Source organism: Haemorhous mexicanus, chromosome Z (assembly GCF_027477595.1).
Source record: "Haemorhous mexicanus isolate bHaeMex1 chromosome Z, bHaeMex1.pri, whole genome shotgun sequence".
NCBI classification, from domain to species: Eukaryota; Metazoa; Chordata; class Aves; order Passeriformes; family Fringillidae; genus Haemorhous; species Haemorhous mexicanus.
In genome coordinates this window covers 4642797-4656545 of record NC_082381.1, presented here as the reverse complement: position 1 = coordinate 4656545, position 13749 = coordinate 4642797, and the positions used below count along the sequence as shown (strand labels likewise).

The 13749-nt window shown below is 47.8% G+C and overlaps 1 pseudogene; it reads left to right on the top strand.

The window, feature by feature from the left end:
* LOC132342062 (serine/threonine-protein kinase PAK 3-like) overlaps positions 1-6769 on the top strand; it is a 32566-nt pseudogene extending 25797 nt beyond the window's left edge.
* Positions 6770-13749: the final 6980 nt, after the last annotated feature.

Genomic DNA, 13749 nt, shown 5'->3' with positions numbered 1-13749 from the left:
CCTCAGGGAGAATGGTGAATACGGAAAATCCTGCAATGAACTACACTGAAAAGGAACATATTGGCAGTGGGTGAGTCCAACCGCAGTTACTCCTGCACAACCATGGGCCAGGTGTTTTTCTGGTGGAATGTCTATCCAGCGTGAAGTCAGGCCAGCTGCAAACATGTTCACACACTGGGGACAGATTCTCCCATCTCTCGGTGCTGCTCCGAATTTGTGTGTGTGCTCAGAAGGCATTGTCAGACACACCTCCATGCTGCCGAGGTCTTGCCTGCATCAAGGAACAGGACCTGGAAGATATCCTTGTCTCTCAAGTGTGGGACAGCTCTGTGTTAATTTCTTTAGCATTTTTGTATGTCTCAAAATCATACTGCCCCACTAATGAAAAAAGAAGAAACTTGCTTGCCAGAAAGAGCAACCTACCCCCTATCAAAGCTGTGAGATAACAGTTCCCAGGAACATTTCTTTCCCCTGGTTTGTGGAAGGAAACACTCTATGGTCAGGATAGGAACCCACCATTTAGAAAGTGAAACGCAAGAGGAAAGAATAAACTCCCTTTAGAAGTTGAACCCCAGCGCTTCATGAACAGGCCCAGTGCCCATGCACTTGAGAAGAGCATACATCATCTGCCTTCTGGCAGAGCCCTCCTGCATCCTGCAGCTTTTAGGTATTTACAGCAGAGATCTCCTAAATGGGCTAACTTTCACTCTAGGAGCTAAACAGCTTCTCCTTTCTCTGCTTCTGTTTCATTGCTAGGAGTTTTGGTCATGTGGTTAGAGCACTCAACAATGCCACAGGAGGAGAGGTAAATGTCAACAGCCCCTGCAGACTCTGATGCTCTTGAGGGCCTTCCCCTCTGGGGGGTGGGAGCTGTGGCTGGAGCTTTGGGTAGAGCTGTGCTGAAAAGGCACAAGAAGCACAGACTGGTGCCAGCCCATGAAATACGTTTGGGACTTTGTCCTCCTCAGCTGCCGAAGAAAGGCACGGAGGGCAGCGGTTCCTTTCAGAGAAGGAGGCGCTCACTCGCTCTTCGTTGCCAAAATAAAGGTGGTGCCTTAGAGCACCTCCCTGCTCTTTGGGGCTACAGCTTCAGAGTCCTGAATTCTCATTTCTGGCTGCCAGCAAATACATCTGAAAGTTACTGGTAGTTCCTTAGCCACCTGCAGTGTGCACTTGGGAACTGCACGTAGGGAGAGATCTGCAAGGTGTCCCTAAAAGCCCTAAGCCCTGCCCACAGCCCAAGATGTATCCACCGAGTATTAAGGCATAGATTACTTCTTCTGAATCCCATACAAAGCAGCAGAGAGTATGGTCAGAGGTTTGGGGGTGATAGCTGAGACACCACTGTTTCCAAGTGGACAAGGCAAGATGTCAGTGGCCCCATGTGTTCTGGAACTGCCCCCAAGGAAGCAGAGAAATGGGCTGTTGGAATGTCAGCTCCTAATTACTGCAGTGCCTAATCACAAGGCAGTTTGGCACAGCTCAGCTGTGTCATTGCAAAATCACTTGCTCCATGTGTGTTGTGGTCTCGTGCCACCAGCTTCTCAGGTTACTGATTTTCAATGTCATTTTAGGTGGCCATAAAGAAAATAAATCTTCAAGGACTGCAGAGGAAGCAACTAACAGTTAATGAAATCATGATCATGAAGAGGAATAGGAGTCCCAGTGTTGTGAATTATTTAGACAGGTGAGAGGTCATGGTCTTATCCCATGGATGTGCATTTACATACAGCAAACATGAGAGGTTAAAAACCCACTTTGGTCAGTGGCAGGAAGTAGAGCTGTTCATTATTACTTATTAATATTTCTCTATTCATCTCCAATGGATTAGAAGAGAGTGCATCTTGTTTGCATGAGTTTTCCCTGGAACGCTTGAAAATTATTCCAAAATTATTCAGAACCTGGATCAGCTGTATCTTCTTAAGTCAGTATCCTCAAAATTCGCTGCCTTCCCATTTTTTGGGATTGATTTTTTAAATTTTCTTAAATGCTAATGAACCATCCTAAAGTGGATTTCCCTTAGATCGTTGCCCCTCTTTGCCATTGTCATGCATGCCAGGAAGACTACGTGCTTATTTCCAGAAACACCAGGTGTGAAAGGCTTTTTATCTGGGCTGTTACTAAACTGCACTTTTCACTTGCTGCCCATCTAAGACATCTCCTTTTTCACAGCAGTGCCTTTCTCCTCCAGACTGCACAGATTGTAAACAATGCACAGCTGAGAGGGAGTGTCTATTCCTTTGATTCTGTCCTAGTCCCAAAGGGACCTGGAAACAAGAAACCCGGAAGTAAAAAATCAATGTAGCCATGCATGTTCATCTCCACACCCTTGTTTCCTTCTTTCAGCTATCTTCTGGGTGAGGAACTCTGGCTGGTTTTAGAGTACATGGACGGAGGCGCCCTGAGTGATGTCATCAGTGAGACCTTCCTGTCTGAAGAGCAGATGGCACCCATCAGTCGGGAGGTCAGCAATCCCATCTGTGCTTCCGAGGGCTTGGGCAGGATTGTCTGGGAAACAGGGGCTCAGAGCTGGAGTGATTTCATGTGCCAGACTTTGTTTCTGTGTGGCTGGTATGCTATGGGCAAGTAAAAGCATCTCAAGTGAAACGCCTGCCAGTGCCACTGCACTCACTGTACTCAGTTCTTGTACTCTAATTTCCTGCTGTTGTACTCTAGCTCTGCCTCTTGTATTTGCTGTTCTCCATCTTCCTAAACTTTTGCCTGTCTTCACTGCATTCCTTGCCTGTGACAGCAAAGGTGCTCGTGGCAGGATTTGAAACGAACAGCAAAGAAAAAAGAGAGACTCGTTTTGCTCAGTCCTCAGCTAAAAAGGAGTGCAGCTAAAATGCTGTTTGCTTCTGAGCACATGCACTGCAGCAGCAGTCATCCTGGCTGGTTTGCAGGGGACAGTCTACTAGAGCAGGTGCTGCTGCTCTTTTAAAAAGCTGACATGCCTTTCCTTAGAAAGGTCTTGCTCTTCAAGTGCTGGAGCAGCAAGCTCTTCCTCTCAATGACACTGTGTTCTGCCACTACTCCCCTTTCCCCTGGAGAGGGAATCTTTTAGATTCTTTGTTTCCTTTCCTGTGTGATGAAATGACATCACTAATTTTTGCCCTCCTCTCTCTGTTTTCTCTCTCAGTGCCTGCGAGGACTGGATTTTCTTCACTCGAACCACATCATCCACCGAGATGTGAAGAGCGACAACATCCTTCTCAGAACAGACGGCTCTGTCAAGCTAGGTCGGTATGTTCTTGGTCAGGTGCAGCGTTCCAGGGATGGGGGCTGTGAGGCTGCTTTGAGTGATGGCCAGCTCCCCAGAAATGGAGCTGGTGGTAGTACAGGGGCACTCGCTGTGAGCTGGTGACAGGGTTGACACATGTACAGAGGTATGACAAGGAACCAGCAGTCAAGAGTGGCGTTGCTCTGTGAGCGTCCCTTCCAGAGGGAGGGAACTACAAGTCTAAAGCTTCCAAAGAACAAAAGCCACTGCTGGAAGCAGTGAAAAAACGGGGCGCTTTTTAAAGTCGCCAATGCCAGGACATTCAGCAGCACATTGCCAAACTTCTGCTGGGGAATTCTTTTGTTGGTTTCCTAATTGCACAGAATTAAAATCAAACCAGTATTTTGCTTTCTCCTCAGCTGATTTTGGCCTCTCTACTCAGCTCACCCCTGAGCAGAATAGACGGTGCACGTTAGCCGGGACTCCTTGGTAGATGGCGCCTGAAGTGGTGACAGGTCAACCATATGGCCCCAAAGTAGACATATGGTCTTTTGGAATTGTGGGAATTGAAATGGTAGAACGAGAACCTCCTTACTGCAACCAAAGTCCTGCCTCGGTAAGGAGCAAATACTCTCTGATCCCGCTGTCTTTCTCACCTGCCCCATGTCCTGCGTGCCATTGGACAAAACCCCATTGCCATCTGCTGGAACTACTTCCACCAAGGTCCCCTCCTAAGAATGTCCCTGCAACACATCAGCATCTGCTGTAGTTTTGGTTGCATCAGGTGGGGGAACTCAAGCCTTGCCACATGCAAACAAACTCCATTCTCAGGCAACACTTGCCTTTGGGTTATAAGTGGTTCCACTTCTTTTGTCTGTGGAGATGGCCCCAGTAACAGGAAACAAGCATCTTAGAATTGCTATTATCTTTCCAGAAGTGAAAGAAGGAAACCCAAATCCAAGAAAGTTTCCAAAACTGTGGTTTTTAGAGAAGAACATAACCCACGGTGCAGTTTCTTCTCACTGGGAAACATGCCTGAAACCTGGGCATGAAGGTGTGAAGGCCACAGGGTCTCTTCTGCTTCTTGTGCAGTGCTGCTGAAACACTGAGAGACCATGTTTCTCTCCTAGCCCAAGCCAAGTTCTCCACGTCACCAAGCTCTCCACATCCCCAGACAGAGCCTGGGGATGTGGAGAGCCTGCCAAAACCTGCCAGTGTTTCCTGGCACTTTCTGGGATGAGCCAATCATTAATATATTGACTTGAGGAGCCAAATAAGCAGAGGGTGACCATAGGGATGGCACCTCTTCTTCTTTTGACCATGACAATTTTTTCTTTTCCACATAATGGGAAGCAGAATTTTTCAGACTGCTGAGGGACAGAGCTGCAGGTGGCTCCTGTGTGCCCAAGCAGGCATTTTCATCCCAATACATTTGCGCAGGCATCTTAATGACTCTGTGTTGAATATGAGATTGTAAATGTTTGTTTCCTTACCTGGGGATAAACAGATGGATTTCCTTTCTTCCAATTAATATTGTTTTCAAGAACAACACAAAAAGCTTGATGAGTTCTATGGCACGAGTGCTTAAGGGACCAACAAGCACTGCAGAGATACCTTTCATCTACTAATCCTTGAAAATTAGTTATCATAGCAAAGTCCCTTTTCCAAAAAGCCTCTCAAGCTGGTGTGAATCCTCAGAGATGCAAATGTGCTTTTGCTGATGTAGTTCCCACTACCTAGGTCAGTCAATGAAATCAGCTGCCAAGGCAAGATCTGTGGGACGGTGGAAAAGCTGTGGTTGCATTGGGGTTTGGGGTTTTGGTTGGTAAAGGAAAGTCATCTCTGGGTCTCTGCCAGGGCAGAAACTGTCACTGAAGAAGAGAAGTTAAACAAAGACATGTGGCAGAGCACCTAGAGATGTGAAAGCAGCAGGGCGAGCCTCGTGTTTCCTTCTTCTGCAGGCTCAACGCCTTATAGCCACAGTAGGGACCCCAAAGCTGCGACATCCCAAGCTCCTCTCAGCTTTGCTGCGTGACTTCCTGAGCTGCTGCCTTCAGAAAGACGAGGAGGAGCGCTGGTCTGCCATGGAGCTCCTGCGGGTAAAGTGTTAAGGGGCTGCAGGTGAAACAGGGTCTGAGGGATGGGCTTCTCCTCGACTGAAGTCCAAGGCATCAGATGAGCCCCCTTCCTTCTCACCTCCACTCTTGGTGCTCTACAAATGAAAATGGTGAGGAATCCTAGACTGGGCTGGGCTGGCAGGGTCCTTTAAAGGTCCTCTGGTCCAAGTGTCTTGCAATGAGCAGGGACATCTTTAAAGAGATCAGGTTGCTCAGAGCCCTTTGCCACCTGACCTGGAATGGTTCCAGGGAGGGGGCACCTACAAGCTCTTGGGACATCTGTGCCAGGGTGGCACCATGCTCTGAGTAGACAAGTTCTTCCTTAGACCTGCTCTGATAAGATCTCCTTTGTGTTTAAAAATATTCGCCCACATCCTATTCTAACTGGACCTGTAAAAAAAGGTGTCCCCCACTTTCTTCAAAGACACTCTGAAGTCTTGGAAAGTAGCAAAAAAGTCTCCCTGGGCTTGTTCTTCATAAAACTGAATATCTCCACCTCTCTCTGCATTTCCTGAAAGGACAGGTCCTCTGTCCTCTGTTTCTGTTGCCCTCTTTTGTAATTTGGTTGGGTGTTCAGTTTTATCTAACGGCAAAAGAATTGAAGTAGAGCAATGAGGGTAAGGAGACATGAAATGATGGTGAAGGAACCCAAGGAAGCCAGTCCTGGCCTAGCAGTCAGAGATTTGGCTGTGGGCAGGAGGGGCTGTGGGGGGCTCACTCTGAGCCTCTGAGGGGCCCTGGTTTGCTCTCCCCAGCCCACCCTTAGAGGTTTCTGGCACGCAAACAGGGACAGCTGGGAGGGACTTGTCCCAGCCCCATCTGCTGCCTGGCATGCTCAAGCAGACGGGAACTGCCCCAGGGTCACTGCCAGGTTTTGGCAGAATGGGAACTGCAGGACCCAGTGCCACTGGGCTGGCCCTGCTGGGAAGGAAGGTGCCATCCAGCACAGGAGGGGCATGGCATGGAAAGGTAGACGCTGCTCTATCCCCCTGTGGAAATCAGCACGGTGCCTGTCTTTCAAAGGCAGGGGCCTACGTGAGTCATTGGAGTATCCTGAGAGGAAGAAACCCCAGGGACAGAAAGCACCATTTCTAGAGTACTGGCAGGGCAAAAATCCCAGAGAGATGAAGCCATCACAATAAAGAGATGGGTGGCATTCTGGGCCAGGTTTGCCTGTGATGGCAAGGTCCTGCACATGACAACTGGAGAGCTGATGGTCCCATTGTTCTACTTTCTGGGTCTTTTTATGACCCAGAGGAATCCTGATTGAGTCTGTGAAGCACTGAGCTTGGAAAGTCCTGGTTCACTGTTCTTTGTTGTTTTGGTTTTTTGGTTTTTTCCCTATGGACAGCATCCATTTGTGACTTCAGCCAAGCCAGCATCTATCCTGTCACAACTGATCAACTCAGTCAAGAAGAGGAAGAAGAATTAGGAGACGAGAAAGTTACACTCATGTCAAGATGTTATCTCCAAAGGCAATTTACAGTAGCATTGCAGAGTAGAATTCTAGAGTAGGACTGTTGAAGAGTTTTGTACATTAGGATTATAGATTAGGATTATAGAAGAGGATTATATATAAGGATTAATTCAATAAAGTAATTCAATAAAGTTTCTGAAACTTCAACTCATTTGGAAGATTTCCTCTCCTTCTGACCCCTTCAGAAAACTTCCTTCTGAATTACTAGTTGTTTTTTACTGGTGCTAAGTCACACAAATGGCTTCTTTAGTATGGTTTGTAAATGGAAAAGGCTCGTCTTCATTCATTCTCTCCAGACCATACTGCCTTTGGAATATGGCCCGCTGGCTGGTTTTTGCCTAACTTTGGTATTTCTAGTTGAGGCAGAAAGGGCAATGGCATTTGCAGGAAAAAACCAAAGGAGCGGGGCAGCCCAAACACCCTGTGCAGATGCAGGCATTGAGCTGTGACTCGAGAGCATTTGGGTTCCTGCCACTTGGAATTGGATCCCTAAATGCAATGTCTTTGGCAGAAGGAGAGCCTTACTCAAGTGAGAAAGCAGAAAGATCAGAGAGGGGGCTCGGGAAGGTCTCCTGTGGCGCAGAGCTGTCAGCAGCGCCTGTGAGGTGCGAGCGGGCCCGGCCTTGCGGAGCCCCAGCAGAGCCCCGGCAGAGGCCGGAGCAGCCTGAGCCTCGGCAGAGGCAGGCTGGAAGGAGGCCCAGGTAGCTGCAAAGGGCAGCAGCCGGGCCCTGGGTGCCTCTTCCTGGGAGCGGGCGAATCCTCGGCTCTCAGAGCCCGGCTGGCAGCTGGCTGCTCCCGAGGGGAAGCGCAGCCGTGCTGGGCACAGCCCGGACTGGAGGCATTGGTCTGGAGTGTGCCCAGGAGCAGAGCAAGGCGAAGGGCAGCCCAGGGCCGCTGGGCTGGCTGAGGGTTCCTCCTCTTCTGCCGCCTGCTCTGTAACTCCTGGGAAAGGTCAGCAGTGTGTGCAGCACTCTGGGCACCGGGGGAGTGAGCCGGGCTGCTCGGCAGGCTGGAGCACAGGGCAGCCTCCTTCAGGCCCGGCACTTCTGCCAGGGGAAGCGAGGCCGGCGGGAGGCAGTGACAGCTTGGCAGGTCACATCTGCAGGAGCCAGTGCCTCACGCAGCTCTGGGAGGAAGCGCCTGCAATCCTGCAGTTCTGCACCGAGCCAGAGCAAAGGGGTGAGATGCAGAGTGTTTTGCAGAAATATTCAGGGCCACCAGGCCAGCCTGCTTTGTGCTGTCTGGCGCACAGCAAGCGCTGTGCAATGCTGCTCTGAGCTGCTGGGAGAGAGGGAATCGGGCATGTGCCTGAGAGTTTTGCTTGAGGAGTGAACTGATTTGGAAGGGAGTGCGGAATAATTTCAGTAGGCAGTTGAAATAAATAAGGCAGGAGATCCTTCTCCTCTTTAATGCCTTTATTAAAAATCAGGTTGGGTGGGGAGAACCCACGGGTCTCGCACATGCCACCACTGCTCCCAGTGGCACGGAGGAGGAAAAGTGCAGCTTTGTCCGCTGGTCTGCAGGCAGAGCTGGGGCTTCCATCCTCAGGGGAGTACCAGGACATTGCCCAGTTGTTCAGTTTGACATTCGAGGTCCTCTTTCTAGCCGATGTCTTTTAGGTTAGGGTGAAAGGTAAAAAGGGTCTTAGCGGATACTGGTTTCTGTTCCTCACATCTAGACATCACTTCAATCTCTTAATTCCATGGTGGCTCGTTTTTTTTAGGGGTTTTTCCTGCCAGGTTTGGTGTGGGGTTTCCTCATTTGCATACCAGCCCGATGTCACCTCCTCCTCACAACCCCGGGTGCCATTTTCCAGGTAGCAGCAGGGTGATACTCGACGAAGGGGATTTCTAACCATCAACAGCAGGTAATTAAAGAAAAACTATTAACAACAGGTGATTACAACATGAAATTATTAACAGCAAATAGTTACAACTCCAACTTGGCAGCAATTGGTTTAACTTGTGAACTCTGCAACCTTTAAAAACAATGGACAACTTTTCTCCTCATAACAGCAATCTGTGTTTTCTTCATTAATTTCTGAAAGAAAGTCACAATGTGTTGCACACAGGTAGGGGTATTAGAAAAGAAAGGCCTTCTAAAATCAGGCCTTGCTCTGCTAACTTCCCAGCTGGCCTGTTACGTCTTCTACGTGCAGCCAGTTAACTTCCCATGGGGAAAGTCCTAGGAATGAGAGCAGCTAGCACAACAAGCTATTGTGCTAAGAAATCTGTTTGCATCTCTAATAAACAAGAACTCTGTCTCATGAACGTCCACAAAGGAAAAATGTAATCACCTGAGTAAGAGTGAGTCTTCAAAAGAGAGAGTCTTAGCATGTACACACCAAAACACCTTCTAAGCAATGAATTGTGTGGCAAGAAAACTACCAGCCAGTTGGAGTTGAACGTGAGGTCTGTGAAAATGGTATAAAAATGAGTTATGTGAATAAAGAATTGGCTTTCTCTGCATGAACAAACGGAGTCCCAGCTGCATTATTGACACAGCAATGTGGCTTCTCTCAGCAAGAGCATTTGCAGGGTGTATTGATGAAATGCTTGTGTTTGCTTCCCAGAATAGGAGGGCGAGGCGTATAAGTGTAACAAATAGGGTTTCATCTTGTCAATTCCTTTAGCTTTAACAGGCAGTGCTGAACCCTGTATTCCCCCACTGCAGTGCTTACTGTGTGCATGTGGCTATCTTGGCCTTGAGAATAAAGAAAGTGGTCCTGCTAAGAAGGTAGCTGGAATGCATTCAACATTCAAAGGGAAGAAAGTGTTTAGGAGGCTCTTGACCACCAAAGGAGAATTTGAGGAATGGGATATTTCCCTAACGACTGTGTCAGGAACCAGAGTCGTGTCTGAGGCCCTGCCGTATTTGATCCATGTTTGAGCAGGTTGACAAGACAATGAAGAAAAGTGTATTGTTTAATAGGTGGCAACTTGACCCTTGGAAGAGAAACAATGTGTTGGTCAATCGGTGGGCAGTCAAGCTTTGAAAAAAGGGGAACAATGTTTAATGGAGCCCTTGGTGGCAGGGAGTCATGGAGTCATCATGGCCTCATCTCACAGCCAGCCATGTATGAGCTGATGCCGTAACTGGGAAAATTCCACTCCTGCGCAGGAGATACAAGCCTGGTTCTGGGGTAGAGGAGTGAGAAGGACGAGATTCACACAGTTTTGATCCAGGGGATGTCTTGCAAGTGCACTGCCTACCTGCTCCTGCCACCAAGCACCACGCTCCATCTCCTTCTCCTGCTCAGCAGATTTTTGGGAATCAAGGGGTTGGTTGTCAGGACCCAGGACATCCCTCTGGTTGTCCTGAGCAGGCAAGACCCCTGCCAGGGGTCTCAGAGACCTGGGCACAGAGCCCAAAAATACCTGTGGTTGTGATTATGACCCGTGGAGCAAGTTACCAACCATAGATGAATATCTGCAAGCCACAGTAAATTAAGTAGAATGAAAGTGAATTTATCATGGGGTGAAACAGTAGATTTTGGGGTTTCTAGAATAGGGGTTCAGGGGGCAAGATGGAGGGATCTGGGCATATCCTACCTTTCTCCTTCCTGGCCTCCATCTTCTGCTGGGATGTTGGCACATTTAGATTGGTTTAGAGTAGAAGCTCACTGTCTAACATAGGTGATAGGTATCGGAAAGTAATTGTAAACATTGTATGCATAGTTTTTAGCATAAAGACATAACACCGCCCCGGGGGCAGGCAGAATGCCTGTGACTGTCTTGCTGAGCAGACCTCGGCAGGACAGGAGAAATAATTTTATAGATAAGATTCAATAAACAACCTCGAGACTGAGAAATGAAGAGCCCTGACTCCTTCTTCAAGCGCCAGGCTGGAAAAAGGGACTTTGCAACTTTTCTCGGGGTCACTCTGACAAGCTAGAGACCCCAACAGTTGGTATGTATTGTTTGCTACTGCAACTAATGGAATACATTTGCTTTACAACCCCAGTTGTGTCTTAGGTTCTTTTGTGCATGGGTCTCCTCCTGAACCTGTGGCAACGACCACCAGGGACCTACAGAACACTCCTACTCTGATGTCGATAAATTCTGAGAAGTGATTGAAATATGTCAATAAATTTGGGGTAATGTTTAGCCTAGGAGTTTCAGGAAAGTATTGAATATGTCTTAGTTCCATGGATACAAACTAGTAGGTGTTATTGCTGGGTGTGCAGGGCTTAGGGAAGTGATTCCCTATGCTCCCAGCGCTAAAATAAAGTAATGCCTCCTTTCTAACCCTGAGCTGGCAGCAGGCATCAGGCCCTGCTTGGTAGCTTTCAACCTTTTCCAGCTGTTTCCTCTGGTTGGTCTTTTTAGGCACCAAAGCTCCTTGCCATGGTTGGCCAGGGTGTGTGCAGAGTAATGCAGCCCCCACAAAGCCCTTGGTTTCCCTACAAGTTGCCAGTTGGACTACTTTCAAAGGGGAAGAAAGGCAGAGATATACATTCACAGGTGTCCGGGTAATATCCAATAAATGTGCAAATATGTGGGAGGATTTGTTAGGAATGATTTCATCTGTTATGCCCACAGTGCCTTCTCTTCTGGTTCTGTGCACTCTAGGTGAGTAATGAAATAGTTGGCTCTCACAGTTAAGAGATAGATGTTATGTGGGTGTTCAAATGCGAAGTGATGTTATTAGAAAATGTTCTCCCATAGTCCTCTTTCTTATCCCCCTTGTAATAGCCTTGGTAGTCAGGGCTTTTGGGGAGGGCTGGCTTGTGACCACGAGGCACGGCTTAATAACACCTGACCTCCAATCAAGATGTAAGAGGACAGCAGAGAAAGATTTGACAGACAAAACTTTGGGAGGGGCTAAGGGTATTAAAGGCAGAGCATCCCTTTTGTAGATGAGCATGTGGCTGCTAGTCATGGAGACTCCCAGTGCTGGAATCTTTCCTTATTCAGTCCTTTGTTAAGGTTTAAGAAACCTTTAAAAAGTTAAAAACAAGGGTCGTTTCTCAGAAGTGCAATACTGTGGGCCATTTTCTTGGTCTGGTTTCCTTAGCTTGTGTCCCATCTGAGTGCTCAGTTGGGGTACAGGCTGTAGGTGCTTTGTGCACTCTTGGAGTTACTCTTGGATCCCTTGAAACAACAGGCTTTGGCCCACGAGGGGAATTTGTGCTGCTTTGTGATGGAGGAGAACTTCCCAGGCTGTCTTCTGTTTGCTGTAGGGAAGGTTGTTATTGCCTGGCATAAATTCACAGACCAACATAGAGTGTTTGCTTTGTGATGTCAGGGCATGGTTGCCACCTTGTCGTGGTGACATCAGAAGGTTGCCTTAGTGCATGGAAGGCCTGAGCGTCAGAGCAGCCCTAGAGCTTGCTCAGTGCAGTAGCATTCTCCTGGGTGAGGCATTTGTCAGTGAACACCTGTGCACTGACAAGAGCCTTGCTTTTTCTACTGTTGGAGCACAGCCTGCAAACTTGCAGAGCAGTGCTACAATGATTGAGCAACTTGCTCCTGCACTTTTTGGAGCATATGCTGTTACTTATTCTGTATATTTTGTGACTCACCTGGCACGTAAGTAGAGGTTTTCCATGGGTGTAACCAGAATGATGGCTTTGGTATGTCTTCCTGCTCTTTCTTAGTGACTGAGTTGATTTAGAAACAGAAAGAGCATTAGAATGCCACTGGTTTGGGAAAGCTCCTGTCAAAACACTCAGCTGAAAAATGAGTGTCTGTAGCCACAAGGGCAGCATTTGCAAGGGAACCTGCAGGGCTTCCGTTCCCTCCACAGGAGAGTTTGTGGCAGCAGAGTCTGTCATTTCCTCAGTTTGCTGGGACAAGCAAGACAGCTTTGAAAATGTAGACTGCTGGAGACGTTCTTGAAGGGCCTTCTAAAAACTCTGCAAATGTTCCCAGCATTCAGGGAAAGCTTCTTTCGTTCTACATTTCCTCATGAAAGGATTTGACTAACTAAGTAATCCTTTACTGAGTGCAACAATAGTGATTTTCCCTTTGCAATGAAATGCAAACTCCAAAGCAGTGAGTGTCTGCTCCTTAACCCTGGAGCTGCTGCTGCGCTCTTCCACAATAGAACTGCCACAGCTCCAGGGGATCTTGGGGAAGCTTTTCTGTGCAACTGTTTCCAGCAAGTTAATGAGAATTAGTGCATGCAACTGATTAATTTAAAAAAGTACCTGAAGGAGAGGATTTTAGAAGATGTTTTATGTTTTTGGTAGAACAGGAGCATAGAGTGTTAAAGAAGACTTTGCATTTTCTTGGTCATCTTTGTATTCATTTACTGGCAAAACAGGCCAAGGTGTAGGCACAGCCAAGAATACTGTCCCAATCTCTTGCTGGCTGTGCGAATGAAACGTGTCTCCTGGAGGGAAGTTGTGAAACAGGAAATCACCTCTGTTGGGGTTGACTTCTTCTGTGGGATTCAGCAGCCCAAGCAGTTTTCTCACAGCATCTGGTTCATTTTCCCTTGCCCACTACAGGTCACGTGAAGCGTGTATTCAGTGGTGCTGATCGTGAGGTGAGTGAGAAAGGGAAATTTCATGTTCCTGGTCTTTAAGAATCGTAGAGCGAGCTGTCAGCAGGGCCAGTACCAGTAGAGTGTAGAGGGCCAGCTAGGGAGGCCAAAAGAAAATCCATTTTCACGCCTTCAACGAAAATAACAAAGGCATAAGTGGATATTTCCTAATTTGCATCTCAGAGCCCAGAAAAACTGCCAACTCAGTTTTGCAGAGAGAATGTTGCTTGCTGACGGCAGCCAGGGGGGAACACTGAACTGAGAGCAATTTCCCCTAGAGTAGAATAGGCCCATTAAAATTTAGTCAGAGTGACTGACAATTCTATTCCTATCTATTTAATACCATCTCCTTAAAAGGTGCCGCTGTAGAAAAACAAGGCCATCCTAAAATGGTGGATGCTGTATTTTAAGTCAGATGGGCAGCTTTGTGCCTGGATGGCTGCATG